Source organism: Macrotis lagotis, chromosome 5, assembly GCF_037893015.1.
Source record: "Macrotis lagotis isolate mMagLag1 chromosome 5, bilby.v1.9.chrom.fasta, whole genome shotgun sequence".
NCBI classification, from domain to species: Eukaryota; Metazoa; Chordata; class Mammalia; order Peramelemorphia; family Peramelidae; genus Macrotis; species Macrotis lagotis.
The window spans coordinates 67,427,924-67,445,974 of NC_133662.1; the positions used below are offsets into that span (position 1 = coordinate 67,427,924).

Here is an 18,051-nt window from a genome sequence, read left to right on the forward strand (position 1 = left end):
AAATCCAGTCTCAGACACTTAATAATTACCTAGCTGTGTGGCCTTGGGCAAGCCACTTAAACCTATTTGCCTTGCCAAAAACCTAAAAAAAGAATAATTGTGATTGGGGTGGCTAGGTGGTGTAGTGGATAGAGTGCTGGCTCTGGGGTCAGGAGTACCTGAGTTCAAATCTGGCCTCAGACACTTAATAATTACCTAGCTCTGTGGCCTTGGGCAAGCCACTTAACCCCATTGTCTTGCAAAAACTAAAAAAAAAAATGGGTCATAGAAAAGAATTGTGATTTGATTCAAGTTTAGAAGGAAAATATATAAGCTGTAAAAATGACCTTGAAATAAAGACATCTATTTCAGATGTTGACACCAAATATGGGGACACTAGAAAAAAAATCACTTAAGTATTCTGAATACCAATAATCTATATAAAGATTGAGAATAATTACTGAAACTATTTCACAGGGTAGTTGTCAGGCAAATACTTTGTACATCATAAAATGTTAAATATAGCAAGAGATGATTTTGTTATTTTCTTTTTTCAGATCAGAAATATATATATATATATATATATTGAGAATATATATTCTATATATTGAATTGTATATATAGAGAGAGAATTATAAAAATCTTTAAAATCATCTCATCCAATGCCCTCGTTTTGCAAATTAGAAAACTGATCCACAGAAAGATAATGATTTGCTCTAAGTTTCAAAGAAGAAATGCCAAAGGTACAATTCATATCTCTTGAAATCCAAATCACTGATATTCCTGTCATATGGGACTTGTTTCTCTTTTTTTACTTTACAGATGGTTACAAGAATATCTCAGAACATGGATAACATTACCATAGTGACAGGATTTTTCCTTATGGAATTTTCCAACACCTGGGAGCTACAGGTCTTATATGTTATGCTCTTCTTTTTGATCTATCTCATGGCTCTGACAGGGAACCTGCTCATCTTCACCCTCATCTCTCTTGATGGATACCTTCACACTCCCATGTACACCTTCCTAAAGAACTTGTCCTGTTTAGACCTATGCTTCATTTCTGTTACTATACCCAAATCTGTTGTAAACTCCCTGGGTCAGAGCTCCTCAGTATCTTATGTGGAGTGTATATCACAGCTCTATCTAGTGGTTTTATTTGCAGCATCAGAGCTTTTACTCCTCACAGTGATGTCTTATGACTGCTATGTAGCCATCTGCCAGCCCCTGAACTATGAAACCATCATGATCAAAGGGTCTTGTGTGAGGATGACAGTTGCTTCCTGGTTCAGTGGATATATGCTTGGGGTCATGTATGTAGCTAGTACATTATCTTTTCTCTAAAGAGATCCATCAGTTCTTCTGTTATGTCCCTTCTTTACTCCATATTTCCTGTTCTGAAAAACACATTTCCATTAATGTGTGCATAGCTATTGGGGTAGGGATAGGGATTTTCTGCTGTACCTCTATCGTTATGTCTTATGGTTATATGTTTTCTACTGTGCTGAAGATTCCAACCACAAAAGGTCAGTCAAAAGCTTTTCCACTTGCCAACCCTATCTCATTGTTTTTATGGTTTTTATCACAACTGGTTTTTATCACGACTTATATAAAGCCTCCTTTGGACTCTGTGTCAGGTCTAGATCTATTGTTGTCTGTGTTCTATGCAGTGGTGCCACCAACCTTGAACCCTGTCATATATAGTCTGAGAAATAAGGATATGAAGACTTCAATGAAGAAATTCATAGTTTGTAAACACTCATAAGAGGGATTAATGAAAATGTATTTTGCGTGAATGCATACCTGTTTTTTATGAAAAATCTATTTTTCCATTTATGTGTTTACTGACTAAAAAATGCTATTTGCACTTATATGCTCATGCGAGTTCTGAAATCTAATCTTCAAAGACCAGGAATATATTAATGTGTGGTATCTTCCAAAAGATATATATACTCAAGTAAGCAAAATTATAATACTTTTTGTTTCTGCAATGCTTTATAATTTTTGAAATGTTTAATATAGGACATGGCACATAGTAAGCACTAAATATATGTTTTCTGGCTGTTATTAATTTTCATAGTCTTAGGTTTGATATACACAATAACATAAATTTAAAGTTATGAAAAGAATTAATAGCAACTTTTAATGAATAATGTGTGGGATAAATATCCACTTTAAAAACAAAAGAGACTCCTATGATCAAAAAAAAAGTTTATTTTGGTTCTTCTTGAGAAAAGAGCACAATCTAAGTCTCACAAAGGTTGTGAAGATCAAGGTGCTGCTCTGTATTGACAGTCAAGCAAAATTATATGACCTAATGTGATCCCCTCTTCCTTCCTATCATCCTTCTCTGTCAACTCATTAGTTAATCTTCAGCTTTGCATTCTGCTTGTGAAAATCTACCCCAGCAACAAAGAAAAGAATGAAAGGTTTTCATAAATATCTCCTCACCATCCAGATGGTGAGAATAACCTTCAAAATTATAACTACCTTATTGAAGTAATGTAGCTTGTCTTGGAAGACAAGGTCTAGGAACACTCTACTTACCATCAAAAAAGAGGAGTCTTATGAGCTTCATTGGAATGCAAGGTTCTCTCATTGGAACAGTCTCCCAGTTAAGATAATTTTATAATCAAATAGGTGACCAACTAAAACATGTAAGGTCTCTCTGGAATGCTAGGTCTGTCTTCCTCTTTCTTCGAAGATTATTCTAAGAGTAATGGTCTGTCTTTGACTGAATGATTTTTAACTCTGGGAGGCTTTACTAGGAATATTAACTCTTTTTTAAATTAATTTTTATTAAAGATATTATTTGAGTTTTCCAATTCCCCCCCGTCTTACTTCCCTCCCCCACCCCACCCCACAGAAAGCAATCTGTCAGTCTTTACTTTGTTTCCATGCTGTACCTTGATCCAAATTGGGTGTGATGAGAGAGAAATTATATCCTTAGAGAAGAGGTAAGAATTCTAAGAGGTAACAAGATCAGACAATAAGATACCTGTATTTCTAAATTAAAAGGAATAGTCCTTGAACTTTGTTCAAAATTCCACACCTCCTTAACTGGATACAGATGGCACTCTCCTTTGTGGACAACCCAAAATTGCTCCAGATTGTTGCACTGATGGAATGAGCAAGTCTTTCCAGGTTGATCATCACTCCCATGTTGCTGTTAGGGTATACAGTGTTTTTCTGGTTCTGTTCATCTCACTCAGCATCAATTCATGCAAATCACTCCAGGCTTCCCTGAAATCCCATCCCTCCTGGTTTCTAATAGAACAATAGTGTTCCATGACATACATATACCACAGTATGCTAAGCCATTCCCCAATTGAAGGACATTTACTTGATTTCCAATTCTTTGCCACCACAAACAGGGCTGCCATAAATATTTTTGTACAAGTAATGTTTTTACCCTTTTTCTTCATCTCTTCAGGATATAGACCCAGTAGTGGTATTGCTGGGTCAAAGGGTATGCACATTTTTGTTGCCCTTTGGGGATAGCTCCAAATAGCTCTCCAGAAAGGTTGGATGAGTTCACAGCTCCACCAACAGTGTAATAGTGCCCAGATTTCCCACAACCCTTCCAACAATGATCATTATCCTTTCTGGTTTTAATGGCCAATCTGAGAGGTGTGAGGTGGTACCTCAGAGAAGCTTTAATTTGCATTTCTCTAATAATTAATGATTTAGAGCATTTTTTCATATGGCTATGAATTGCTTTGATTTCCTCATCTGTAAATTGCCTTTGCATATCCTTTGACCATTTGTCAATTGGGGAATGGATTTTTGTTTTAAAAATATGACTCAGTTTTCTGTATATTTTAGAAATGAGTCCTTTGTCAGAATCATTAGTTGTAAACATTGTGTCCCAATTTACTACATTTCTTTTGGTCGTGGTTACAGTGGTTTTATCTGTGCAAAAGCTTTTTAATTTAATGTAATCAAAAACATCTAATTGGTTTTTGGTGATGTTCTCCAACTCTTCCTTAGTCATAAACTGCTCCCCTTTACATAGATCTGACAGGTAAACTAGTCCTTGATCTTCTAATTTGCTTATAGTATTGTTTTTTATGTCTAAGTCCTCTAACCATTTGGATGTTATCTTGGTAAAGGGTGTTAGGTGTTGGCGTAATCTAAGTTTCTTCCATACTAACTTCCAATTATCCCAGCAGTTTTTATCAAAGAGGGAGTTTTTATCCTAATGGCTGGACTCTTTGGGTTTATCGAACAGCAGATTACTACAATCATCTCCTGTTTTTACACCTAATCTATTCCACTGGTCCACCACTCTATTTCTTAGCCAATGCCAAACAGTTTTGATGATTGATGCTTTATAATATAATTTTAGATCTGGTAGGGCTAAGCCACCTTCTTTTGCACTTTTTTTTTCATTAAGCTCCTGGCAATTCTTGACTTTTCATTTCTCCATATAAATTTACTTACAATTTTTTCTAAGTCGTTAAAGTAATTGTTTGGAATTTTGATTGGTAGGGCACTAAACAGATACTTTAGTTTTGGTAGAATTGTCATTTTTATTATATTAGCTCTACCTATCCATGAGCAGTTGATATTTGCCCAGTTATTTCAATCTGATTTAATTTGTGTGAGAAGTGTTTTATAATTGTCTTCACAAAGATTCTGAGTCTGTCTTGGCAAATAGACTCCCAAGTATTTTATATTTGTCTGAGGTTACTTTGAATGGGATTTCTCTTTCTACCTCTTCCTTCTGTGTCATGCTAGACATATATAGAAAAGTTGAGGATTTATGAGAGTTCATTTTATAACCTGCAACTTTGCTAAAATTGCTAATTGTTTCCAGTAGTTTTTTGGATGATTTGTTGGGATTCTCTAGGTAGATCATCATTTCACCTGCAAAGAATGAGAGTTTTGCCTCTTCCTTCCCAATTCTAATTCGTTCAATTTCTTTTTCTTCTCTAATTGCTGATGCTAACATTTCTAATACAATATTGAACAGTATTGGAGATAATGGGCAACCTTGTTTCACCCCTGATCTTATTGTGAATGCCTCTAGCCTCTCCCCATTGAATATGATGCTTGTTGATGGTTTCAGATAGATACTGCTAATTATTTTAAGGAACAGTCCATTTATTCTTACCCTTACTAGTGTTTTTAATAAGAATGGATGATGTATTTTGTCAAAAGCTTATATGATTTCTGATAGATTTGTTGTTGATATAATTGAATACACTAACAATTTTCCTAATATTGAACCAACCTGCATTCCTGGAATAAATCCTACTTGATCATAATGTATTATCCTAGTGATAACTTGTTGTAATTGTTTTGCTAAGATTTTATTTAAGATTTTTGCATCTATATTCATCGGGGAAATAGGTCTATAATTTTCTTTCTCTGTTTTAACTCTTCCTGGTTTAGGTAACAGCACCATATTTGTTTCATAGAAAGAGTTAGGCAGAGTTCCGTCTTTCCCCATTTTCCCAAAGAGTTTATATAGAATTACAACCAATTGTTCCTTAAATGTTTGGTAGAATTCACTTGTGAATGCATCAGGCTCTGGAGATTTTATGATTTTATTTTAGGGAGTTCAGTGACGGCTAGTTGAATTTCTTTTTCTGAGATAGGGTTGTTTAGGTATTTAATCTCTTCTTCATTTAACCTGGGCAACTTATATTTTTTAAATATTCATCCATTTCACTTAGACTATCAAATTTATTGGCAAAGAGTTGGGGAAAATAATTTCGAATTATTACTTTAATTTCCTCCTCATTGGTGGTGAGTTCACCTTTTTCATTGATGATACTAGCAATTTGGTTTTCTTCTTTCTTTTTTTAAATCAAATTGACAAGAGATTTGTCAATTTTATTAGTTTTTTTTCATAATACCAACTTTTGGTTTTATTTTTTAATTCAATAGTTTTTTGCTTTTGATTTTATTAATTTCTCCTTTGATTTTTAATATTTCTAATTTGGTATTTAATTGGGGGGTTTTGATTTGTTGTTTCTCTAATTTTTTTAGTTGCATGTTTAGTTCACTGATTTCTTCTTTCTCCAATTTATTCATGTAAGCATTTAGAGCTATAATATATCCCCTGAGAGTCACTTTGAATGAATCCCATAGGTTTTGGTATGTTGTTCCACTATTATCGTTATCTAGGTTACAATGGTTAATTCTTTCTATAATTTTTTTTTTGGTCCACTCATTTTGGATAGGTCATCAACGTCCATCATTTCTGGCTAGGTATATTCTCTCTGTCAGAGTTAAAATTCTCAAGATTTATGAGAATCTTTTTCCCCCATGCTGGGATATAACCAGTTTCAACTTACTGGAATGCATTTTTTTCCTTTTACACCCCCCCTTCTATTACCTTTTCATGTGTCTCTTGAACCTGCTGTTTGATGTCCAAATTTTCTGTTTAGCTCTGGTCTTTTCGTCAGAAATTTTTGGAATTCTTCCATTTCATTAAATGTCCATCTTTTTCCCTGGAAGAGAAGGCTCAGTTTTGTGGGATAGTGGATTATTGGCTGCATTCCAAGCTCCCTTGCTCTTTGAAATATCTGATTTCAGGCCCTTCAATCCCTTAATGTTGATTCAGCCAGGTCCTGCATGATCCTTACTGTGGCTCCTTGATATTTAAATTGTTTCTTTCTGGCTGCTTGCAGGATTTTCTCTTTTATCTGTTAGTTCTGTAGTTTGGCCACAACATTCCTTGTTGTTTTCATTTTAGAATATTTTTCAGGTGGGAATTGATGTACTCTTTCAGTAACTACTTTGCCCTCCAATTTCATGATATCAGGGCAGTTTTCTATCACTAGATCCTGTAATATTAAGTGCAGGCTTTTTTTCTCTTCAATGTCTTCAGAAGTCCTATAATTTTCAGGTTGCGCCTCCTCGATCTATTCTCAAGGTCAGTGGTTTTTTTTGATGAGGTATTTTACATTTTCTTCTATTTTTTCTATTTTTTGATTTTGTTTAAATGACTCTTGCTGTCTCATGGAGTCATTAGTTTCTGTAGACTCCATTCTTTTTTGGGGGGAGGAGTTTTCTTCATTAACCTTTTGCAACTCTTTGTCCCATTGCTCAATTCTACTTTTGAAAGAGCTTTCCATTTGAACAATTGAGGATCTGAGAGATTTATTCTCATTTTTTATTGGTCCAATTGATGCTGTGAGAGATTTATTCTCTTTTTGTATTTGTCCAATTGTACTTTCTAAGGTTTTGTTTTCTTGTTGCAAGGTATTAATTGTCTCTCCCAAATTTTTAAGCTCCTTCCTTATTTCTTCAAGGAAGTCTTTCTGTGCTGGAAAACACATTTTATTCTCCTCAGAGGTTCCAGGTCTCTCTGAATTAGGGTCTTTCCCTTCCAAGAATTTTTCTATGGATCCACCTTTTTGCTGACCCTTCTTCATTTTGCTAAGACCTGAGTTGGGGAGGGGCTGGTTCACCGGGGTTTGGGATTGCTAAAGGCTTTACTCACTGAGTGCAGTTTCTCTGGCTAGCCAGTTGGAGGTGTTGGCTGCTTTCTCTGGAGTGTCTGTGACCTTGATTGAGACCTTCTCCCTTTGCTTGAAGGGAAGAGTTGGAACTATTGAATTCTTCTGCCTTCAATCAATGGTGGACTTTACCCTGGCCTGAGGTCATTCCTCAGCTGGGCTGGTTCTTCTGCTCACACACCTGGGCCTGAGGCAGAAGTAGTTTGCATTTGTTTGTTTGGGAGAAGGTTTGAGCTGTAATGGGACCAGAGGAGCCCAGGGATGGTGTCTGCAGCTCTCCTGCACCAGAACTCTCCCCCCCGGCCTGTCCGCAAGCTCTCAGGGGACAGCACCAACACCAATGCCTCTACTCTCTAGTTGACTCAAGCCCCTGCCATCTAGGCCACCACTGATCCAGCAGGTCTGGCTCTCGAGGCCTCAGACACCCAATTCCAATTCAGCTGCTAATCTTGCTGATTGGGGCTGATCCTCCCTCTGAGCCCAGACTCACCCGCCGGAATTAGGCCAAAGCTGCTGCCAGAGACAAATCCTGAGGTAGATGTTCTTTCTTCTGGATTTTCTTTCTGGGTTTTTTGGGTTGGATTTCTTTTAAGAGATTTGTTTCATGTGATAGATGGGGAAGAGATCAGAAGACTTTAGAACTGTGCCTGTCTTCTCTCCACCATCTTGGCCGGAAGTCCTGGAATATTAACTCTTAAGAGAGAATATCCCACTCAATAAGATAAGTGAATCTCAGAGAAATACAGTGATTTGGTCTAGCTCTCCTCTGAGTGGGTAGTCTTAGCTTACACACATCTTGTCTTCCTAAGTCTAATTTCTTTTTATGTAATCTAAGGCTGAATAATATTTTAAATTAGTTAATATAAATTAATGTGAATACTTTCAAACACATTATTTAGTTTTAAATCAGCTTCTATACATAGGTATACTTTAATTTTGCTTGAATATATAAAGGATAATTGTAAAATTTTAGAAAAAGGTACTGGAAAAGGTGCCATATAAACACATGTATGAATGTATGTATGTGTGTAATTATAAGAGAATGTTTTAAGTTTTCTTAAAATTACATATGATGGAGTGATTCTAAATTACAAGACTGAGTAGGCAAAAGTAAAAGAAAACAATTATATCACAAAATGGGACGTGAAAGAAGAACTAATACAGAAGAAGAAGGTGGAGTAGAGACTTGGTAATTCTGGAAATTAACTCTCTCATTTGAATTGAAGAAGAAACAATTTGGAAGGGACAAGTGATAAAACCCTCTAAGGTTTTCAAAAGCAAACCTCTGAGAGCTAGCCCCTCCCCCCCAACACAAGATCCTAGGAAGATGAAAAAAGGTAAGTGGTAAAGGTGGGGGGTAGCATGAAGATATACTTAGAAGAAATTGATTCTAACCCTGAAAGAGTTAAACTTCTGAGGAGAACATGGATTGATCTCTAGCCCAGAAAGACTGCCTTGACAAGATCAGGAAGGAATTTAAAAAGAACTGGAAAAATTGGAAAATAAACTCAAGAGAAAGTTAACACATTGCAAGAGAAAAGTAAGCTATCACAACAAGAAAGCAAATGCATGGAAAATACAATTGGAGAAATATAAAAAGAAAATAATTCTCTCAAAGCTACATTTGGGCAAGTAAAAACTCATTCAAAATTGAATTGACCAATTGGGAAAAGAGTTGCAAAAGGTAAATAAAGAAAAATTCTTCTCTGAACAAAAAGAATGGAATCTGTGGAAACTAATGACTTCATGAGACAACAAGATTCTGTTAAAGAAAACCAAAAGATCAAAAGAATAGAAGAAAATGTAAAATACCTCTTCAGCAAAATCACTGACCTTGAAAATCAATTGAGAAAGGACAATCTGAGAATTATAGGCCTTCCAGAAATCATTGAAGAGGGAAAAAAAAGCCTGGACCTAATATCACAGGATTTAGTGATATTATGCCCTGATATCATGAAACCAGAGGGAAAAATAATTATAGAAAGAATACATCAGTCCTTTCCAGAAAGGGATCATAAAACGAAAACACCAAGGAATAGTGTGGCCAAATTCCAGGACTATCAGATAAAAGAGTAAATAACTGCAAGAAGTCAGAAAGAAACAATTTAAATACCAAGGAGCCACTGTAAAGATTATGTAGGACCTGGCTGCATCAAGCTTATGGGATCATAGGGCCTGGAATGAAATATTCTGAGGAACAAGTGAGTTTGGAATGCAACTACGAATTCACTACCCAGCAAAACTGAGGCTTTACGTCCAGGGAAAGAGATGGATATTTAAAGAAATGGGAGACTTCCAACATTTCTTGTTGAAAAGACCAGAGCTAAATAGAAAATTTGGACATCAAACAGGAAGCTCAAGAGACACATGAAAAGATTAAAATAAAAAAGGATTAAAAAAAATTGCTATCCAATAAGATGAAACTAGCTACATCCCAACCTGGGAGAAAGATTCTCATCATTCTTGAGAATTGTAGCTCTATTAGAGAGAATATATTTATCCAGAAGTAATGGACACTCATGACATTACTGTGACTCAGACAGAATGGTATAAAAACAATACCTCCTTTAAATGGGGGAAAGTAAGGAAATGGTAGGATGGAGGAGATAGAATGGGGGGCAGGGATAAATCTCATTACCTTAAGAGATGCAAAGGACCTATTGCAATAGAGGGGAAGAAGGTAGTAGGTGAGAACCACCTGAATCTTCCCTTTCATCAGCCCTGGCTTAAAGTTAATTCAGACACACTCAGTTAAGTTAAGAATCTAAACTTACTTTTCAAGTATTAAAAGGGGGGAAATGGGAGGGGGAGGGGGAGGGGAAAAGGGGGGAACTAACAGAAAGAAGGGAAGGAAGAAGGGGAAAAGGGAAAGAGGAAAGAAAGGGGAGGGGTTGATAAAGGAGGGCAAAACACTGAAGGTGGCAGTGTACAGAAAGAAAATACTGGGGAAGATGGATAAAGTGAAAAAAAGGGGAAAAATACAAACAGAGATAAAACAGAATGGAGGGCAATAAAGAGTTTTAAATTATAACTGAATGTGAATGGGATGAGCTCTCCCTTAAAATGTAAATGAATAGCAGAGTGGAAAAAAAACAGAATCCTACAATATGCTGCTTACAAGAAACTCATTTGAAGGAGAGAGATAAATACGAATAAAGGTAAAAGATTTGAGCAAAAGCATTTTGCTTCACCTGAACTGAAAAAAAGCAGGGGTAGCAATCCTTATCTCAGAGAAAGCAGCTACAAAAATAGATCTCATTAAAAGAGTTTAGGAAGGAAACTATATCCTCCTAAAAGGTACCATAGGCAATAAAGAAATTGCAATACTAAATATGTGTGCACCCAATGATATAGCATCCAAATTCTTAGGGAAGTTGAAAGAGCAACAAGGAGGCATAAACAGCAAAATTCTAATGGTGGGAGACTTCAATATCCCACTCTCAGATTTAGATAAATCTAATCATAAAATAAACAAGAAGGAAGTTAAGGAGGAAAATAGCATGTTAGAAAATATAGATATGATAGACTTATGGTGGAAATTGAATGGGGATTAAAAGGAAAATACTTTTTTTTCTGCAAGACATGGCACTTAAAACAAAAATTGTTCATGTATTAGAGCATAAAAACCTAATAATCAATTGCAGAAAAGCAGAAATAATGAGTACATCTTTCTGAGATCATAATGCAATAAAATCATATACAAAAATATTGGGCCAGGAAAATATAGAGCCAATACCAATTGGAAACTAAATAACCTCATTTTAAAGAATGAGCAGATCAAACAACAAATTATAGAAAGATTAATTATTTCATCCTAGATAATGACAATAATGAAACAACATACCAAAACTTATAGGATACACCCAAGGCAGCTGTCAGGGGATATATTATACCTTTAAATGCTTACATGAATAAATTAGAGAAAGATAAAATCAATGAATTAACATGCAATGAAAAAAATTAGAGAAAGAACAAATTAAAAACTCCCAATCAAATACCAAATTAGAAATTCTAAAAATTAAAGGTGAAATTAAGAAAATCAAAAGCAAGGAAACTATTGAACTAATAAATAAAACTAAGAGTTGATTTTATGAAAAAACAAATTAAATTGATAAAACTCTGGTCAATTTGATTAAAAAAAGAAAGAAGAAAAACAGATTGCTAGTATCATAGATGAAAAAAAGGTGAACTCACAACCAATAAGGAAATTGAAGTAATAAATCAGAATTGTTTTGCTCAACTCTATGGCCACAAATTTGACAATCTAAGTTAAATGGATGAATATTTGCAAAAATATATGTTGCCCAAGTTAAATGAAGAGGAAATTAAATACCTAAATAACCCTGTCTCAGAAAAAGAAATTTCAACAAGCCATTATTGAACTCCCTAAGAAAATATCTCCAGGGCCAGATGGAGTCACAAATGAATTCTATCAAACATTTAAGGACCAGTTGGTTCCAATTCTATATAAATTCTCTGGAAAAATAGGTGAAGATGGAGCTCTTCCTAACTCTTTCTATGACACCAATATGGTGCTGATAACTAAACTAGGAATAGTTAAACCAGAGAAAGAAAATTGTAGATCTATCTCCCAGGTGAATATAGTTGCAAAATTCTTAAATAAAATCTTTACAAAACAACTACAAGTTATCACTAGAATAATACATTATGACCATGTAGGATTTATCCCAGGAAGGCAGGGTTGGTTAAATATTAGAAAAAGTGTGAGTATAATTAATTATATCAATAACAAACCTATAAGAAATCATATGATTATATCAATAGATGTTGAAAAACTTTTGACAAAATATAGCACCCATTCCTCCTAAAAACACCAGAGAGTGTAGGAATAAATGGATTGTTCCTTAGAACAATAAGCAGTATCAATCTAAAATGATCAACAAGCATCATATGCAATGGGGATAGGCTAGAGGAATTCCCAGTAAAATCGGGTTGAAAAAAGGATGCTCATTCTCACCAATACTATTCAATATCATATTAGAAATGTTAGCTTCAGCAATTAGAGAAGAAAAAGAAATTGAAGGAATTAGAATTGGGAAGAAAGACAAAACTCTCACTCTGTGCAGATGACATGATGGTTTACCTAGAGCATCCCAAAAAAATCATCCAAAAAACTGCTGGAAACAATTAGCAATTTAAGTAAATTTGTAGAATATAAAATAAACCCTCATAAATGCTCAACATTTCTATATATGACTAGCAACATACAACAGAAAGAGCTAGAAACTGAAATCACATTCAAAGTAACCTCAGACAATATAAAATACCTGTGAGTCTACCTGCCAAAGCTGACTCAAAAAACTTTTTTGTAAATAATTACAAAACATTTCTCACATAAATAAATAAGATTTAAATAAGTGGTCAAAAAACAACTTCTTATGAATAGGTTGAACTAATATAATAAAAATGACAATTCTACCAAAACTAAATCACTTGTTTAGTGCCCTAACAATCAAAAGTCCAAAAAAGTACTTTAATGAGTTAGAAAAATTATAAGTAAATTCATATGGAGAAATAAAAAGTCAAGAATTTCCAGAGTTTCAATGAAAAAAACTACAAAAGAAGGTGGCTTAGCCCTACAGATCTATAATTATATTATACGGCATCAGTCATCAAAACTGTCTGGTATTGGCTAAGCAAAAGAGTGGATCAGTGAAACAGACTAGGTGCAAAAATAGGAAATGATTATAGTGTTCTGCTGTTTGAAAAACCCAAAGAGTCCAGATATTACAATTAAAAACTCTCTCTTAGATAAAAGTTGTTGGGAAAATTAGAATTTAGTATGATTGAAGCTTGGATTAGACTAACACCTCACACCCTATACCAAAATAGGATCAAAATGGATACACGGTTTAGACATTAAAAAACAGTATTATAAGCAAATAAGAAGATGAAGAAGTAGTATACCTGTCAGATCTATGGAAAGGGAAATAGTTTATGACAAAGGAAGAGATGGAGAGCATCATTAAAACAAACTAGATAATTTTGATTGCACTAAATTAAAAGGATTTTCACAGACAAAACCACTGAAATCAAGATCAAAAGAAATGTAGTAAACTTTGAAGCAAGTTTTACAACTAGTATTTCTGACAAAGGACTCATTTCTAAATTATACATAGAACAGAGTAAAGTTTTCAAAAAAAACAAGTCATTTCCCAGTTGATAAATGGTCAAAGGATAGATATGCAAAGGCAATTTACAGATGAGGAAATCAAAGTGATCCATAGTCATATGAAAAATTGCTCTAAATCATTACTGATTAGAGAAATGGTAAGTAAAGCATCTCTGAGGTACCACCTTATTATAACCTCTCAGACTGGGCAATATGACCATAAAAGACAATGATCAATATTGGAAGGGATGTGGGAAATCTGGGACACTAATGCATTGTTGGTGGAGTTGTGAACTCATCCAAACTTTCTGGAGAGCAATTTGGAATTATGTGCAAAGGGCAACAAAAATGTGTATTCCCTTTGATACAGCCATACCACTACTGGGTCTATACCCTGAAGAAATGATGAAAAAGAGTAAAAACATCACTTGTACCAAAGTATTCATAGCAGCCCTGTTTGTAATGGCAAAGATTTGGAAATTAAGGGAATGTCCTTCATTTGGGGAATGACTTAACTAACTGTGGTATATGCTTGTCATGGAACACTATTGCTTTATTAGAAACCAGTAGGGATGAGAATTCAGGGAAGTATGAAAGTATTTGCATAAACTGATGCTGAGCGAGATGAGCAGACCAGAAAAACATTGTACATCCTAACAACAACAGGGGGTGATGATCATCCTTGATGGACTTGCTCATTTCATTAGTGCAACAATCAGGGACAATTTGGTGCTATCTGTGAATATCAACTGTATCCAGAGAAAGAATTGTGGAGTTTGAACAAAGACTAAAGACTATTACCTTCAATTTTAGAAAAAAACTGTTATCTTATTATGTATTTTTACTATCTCTTTATTTTTTAAATTTTATTTATTTATTTATTTATTTATTTATTTATTTATTTTATGTTTACTCTCTCTACTTTATGTTTCTTCCTTAAGGATATGATTTCTCTCACATCACATTCAACTTAGATCAATGTATATATACCATGGAAACAATGTAAGACTAACAGACTGCCTTCTGGGGGGGGGGGGCATTAGCAAGATTGGGGGAAAAATGTAAAACTGAAAATAAACAAAACTTTCTTTAAAAAGAAAGAAAGAGGGGCAGCTAGGTGGCATATTGGATAAAGCACTGGCCCTGGAGTCAGGAGTACCTGGGTTCAAATCTGGTCTCAGACACTTAATAATTACCTAGCTGTGTGGCCTTGGGCAAGCCACTTAACCCCATTTGCCATGCAAAAACCTAAAAAAATTAAAATAAAATAAAAAGAAAGAAAAAACTGGGGCACTCTATTTGTGCCCAACCTGTAATAGAGCATTCTGAGTTTATATTGGTTTGAAAAGCCACAGCTAGATACATATTCTCTATCCTGTTCTTTGATAGGTTTTTTCCCCTATATTTTTTATTCCTTTTTGTCAAGGAAAGGTTGATGAGGAATAGGTTCAACTTTATTGCTTTAGGTTTGATTCAATATGATTCTGTTCCCCTCTCTCTCTTCTCTTTCTGTTTACCTGATACCAGAGATTCTTAGCTTTCCTTCCTTTGTTTAATTTAATTTAATTTAATTGTGTTTTTGTTTATGATCTCAAGTCACTGATTTATTTTTTTAATTTTTATTTTATTTTTCCAAATACATATTATGAAAGTTTTTCATTATTCATTCATGTGCCTATGTATATTTTAAGTTGTACAATTTTCTTCCATTCTACCTTCCCACCCCCCTCCCCTCAGTGACAGTCAGGTTAATATTGTACATACACATTTGTTTTAAATATATTTACAGATTAGTCATTTTTGTTATGAGAAATTAGGATTAAGGGAAAGAGATACATAAGAGATATTTTTTTAAAAGTGAATGCAGTGTTCATCAGATTCTGAAGGAGTTTTTTATTTTGTTTTGTCTTTATTTTCTTCCTCTGGATTGGGATACCATTGTCCATAGACAGTCTAATAGGGCTGTTCTAGCTCTCTGAACTGCTGAGAGCTGCTGCATCCATCAGGATTTATCATTGCACAATGATGCTGTTAATGTGTACGTTATTCTGTTGCTTCTGCTCCCTTCGTTCAGCATCAGATCCTTAATTCATTCCGTGATTCTGCAGAGTACAACCATTTTTTGTTACTTATAGAACAGTGGTATTACACAATATTCATGTCCTATAACTTATTTAACTATCCCCAATTGATGGGCATCCCCTCAATTTCCAATTCTTCACCACCACAAAAAAAGCTGCTATTAATATTTTGAAACGTGTAGGACTTTTCCCATTTTTTTATGCTTTCTTCTGGAATAGGACTAGAATTGGAATTGCTGGGTTTCTTCTTTAATTTTAAACTATTGGGGCAGCTAGGTGGCACAGTGGATAGAGTATTGGCCCTGGAATCAGGAGGACCCTGAGTTCTAATGAGACCTCAGACACTTGATAATTACCTAGTTGTATGACCTTGGGTAAGTCACTTAATTCCATTGTCTTGCAAAAACATAACAAAACAAAATTTTTTAACTATTTCTGAAACCATTTTCTACAGTTAGAGTTTGTTTTGTTTATTACTAATACTTCCATTATTCTACCCTCCCTCATATTCTATCCTGTCCCCTAATAATTCTGAAAAGTGAGACTGGGGAAAATTTGAGGTGAAAGAATGGATCTCTTATTTTCATCATCCCATATCATTGTAGCATCAATGGCACCTGCTTTAGATGGGGATCAGGGAGCGGTGGAAATAGGGATAGAGAGCATTTAAGTTATTTGGGATTTTAGAAGAAATCATTACTGTGGTAGGAAAGAAGTTACAAAGAGACTATTTTAGATTTGGAAAAAGAACTTCCTAACAGGGATATACAAAGAAAATAGGGTCTATTTGGATTAGGATGTATTCATTCTCACTGGCAATTTTAGGTAAAGGCTGTATGGCTTCTTATAGATTATGTCATAGAATGAATTCTTGTTCAGATATAAATTGTGTAACAATGCTTAGTGCTGTATTTTAACTGAAATTCTGAAGTATTTTGAGAGTAAAAGCCTATCCTATTTATTATATCCTCTTCAAGGATTTTTTGTCATAGATTATTTTTTTTACTTTTCTTTTTTATTACTATTTAATTTGTTTTCCAATTATTTGCAATAATAGTTTCTACCTATCATTTTCTGCAAGGTTTTGAATTTTACAATTTTTCCTCCACCCTCCCTTCCTCCCCCCCCAACATGCAGAAGGCAGTCTTATAATTTTTATATTGTTTCTGTGCTATACATTGATAGAAATTCAACATGCTGGGAGAGAAATCATATCCTTGAGGAAAAAATAAAATATTAGGGATAGTAAAATTATGTAGTACATAAGAAACTTTTAAAAAAAATGAAGGTAATAAGGGGCAGCTAGGTGGCGAAGTGGATAAAGCTCTGACCCTGGAGTCATGAGTACCTGGGTTCAAATCCGGTCTCAGACACTTAATAATTACCTAGCTGTGTGGCCTTGGGCAAGCCACTTAACCCTGTTTGCCTTGCAAAAAAAAAAAAAACCTTAAAAAAATGAAGGTAATAGATTTTGATCTTTGTTTAATCTCCACAGTTCTTTCTCTAGTTACAGGTGGTATTCTCCATTGCAGGTGCTCTAAAATTGTCCCTGATTATTGCATTGATGGAATGAATAAGTCCATTAAGGTTGGTCATCACCCCCCTTTTGCTGTTAGGGTGTACAATGTTCTTCCAGTTCTACTTATCTCTCTCAGCAGCAGTAAATGCAAATATTTCCAGGCTTCTCTGAAATCCCATCCCTCCTGTTTTCTAATAGAACAATAGTGTTCCAAAACATACATTTACCACAGTATGTTCAGCCATTCCCCAACTGATGGACATTCACTTGGTTTCCAATTCTTTGCTACTACCACAAACAGGGCCACTGTGAATATTTTTGTGCAGTTTTTACCCTTTTGTATGATCTATGTATCTCAGGTTTCCCACATCCCCTTTAACATTGAACATTGTCCTTTCTGGTCATATTGGTCAATCTGACAGGTTTGAGATGGCACCTCAGAGCTGCTCTAATTTGCATTTCTCTAATCAGTAATGATTTAGAGCAGTTTTTCATATGATTTTGGATAGCTTTGATTTTTTTCATCTGTAAATTGCCTTTGCATATTCTTTGACCATTTGTCAGTTGGGGGGGTTCTTTTTTTTTTTTAAATAAATTTGACTCAGTTCTCTACATATTTTAGAAATTAATCCTTTGTCAGAAATACTAGTTGTAAAAATTGTTTCCCAATTTACTATATTGCTTTTGATCTTGGTGACAGTTAGCAGTGGTTTTGTTTGTGCAAAATCTTTTTAATTTAAATAATCAAAATTATCTCATTTGTTTTTGATAACGTTATCCATCTCTTCCTTGGACATAAACTACTTTCCTTTCCATAAATCTGACAAGTAAACCTTCTTTGATCTCCCAGTTTACTTATAATATTTT

The 18,051-nt window shown here is 34.6% G+C and overlaps 1 pseudogene; it reads left to right on the forward strand.

Moving 5' to 3' along the window:
• Window positions 1–825: 825 nt before the first annotated feature.
• On the forward strand, window positions 826–1,744 carry LOC141489294 (olfactory receptor 14A2-like; annotated as a pseudogene).
• Window positions 1,745–18,051: the final 16,307 nt, after the last annotated feature.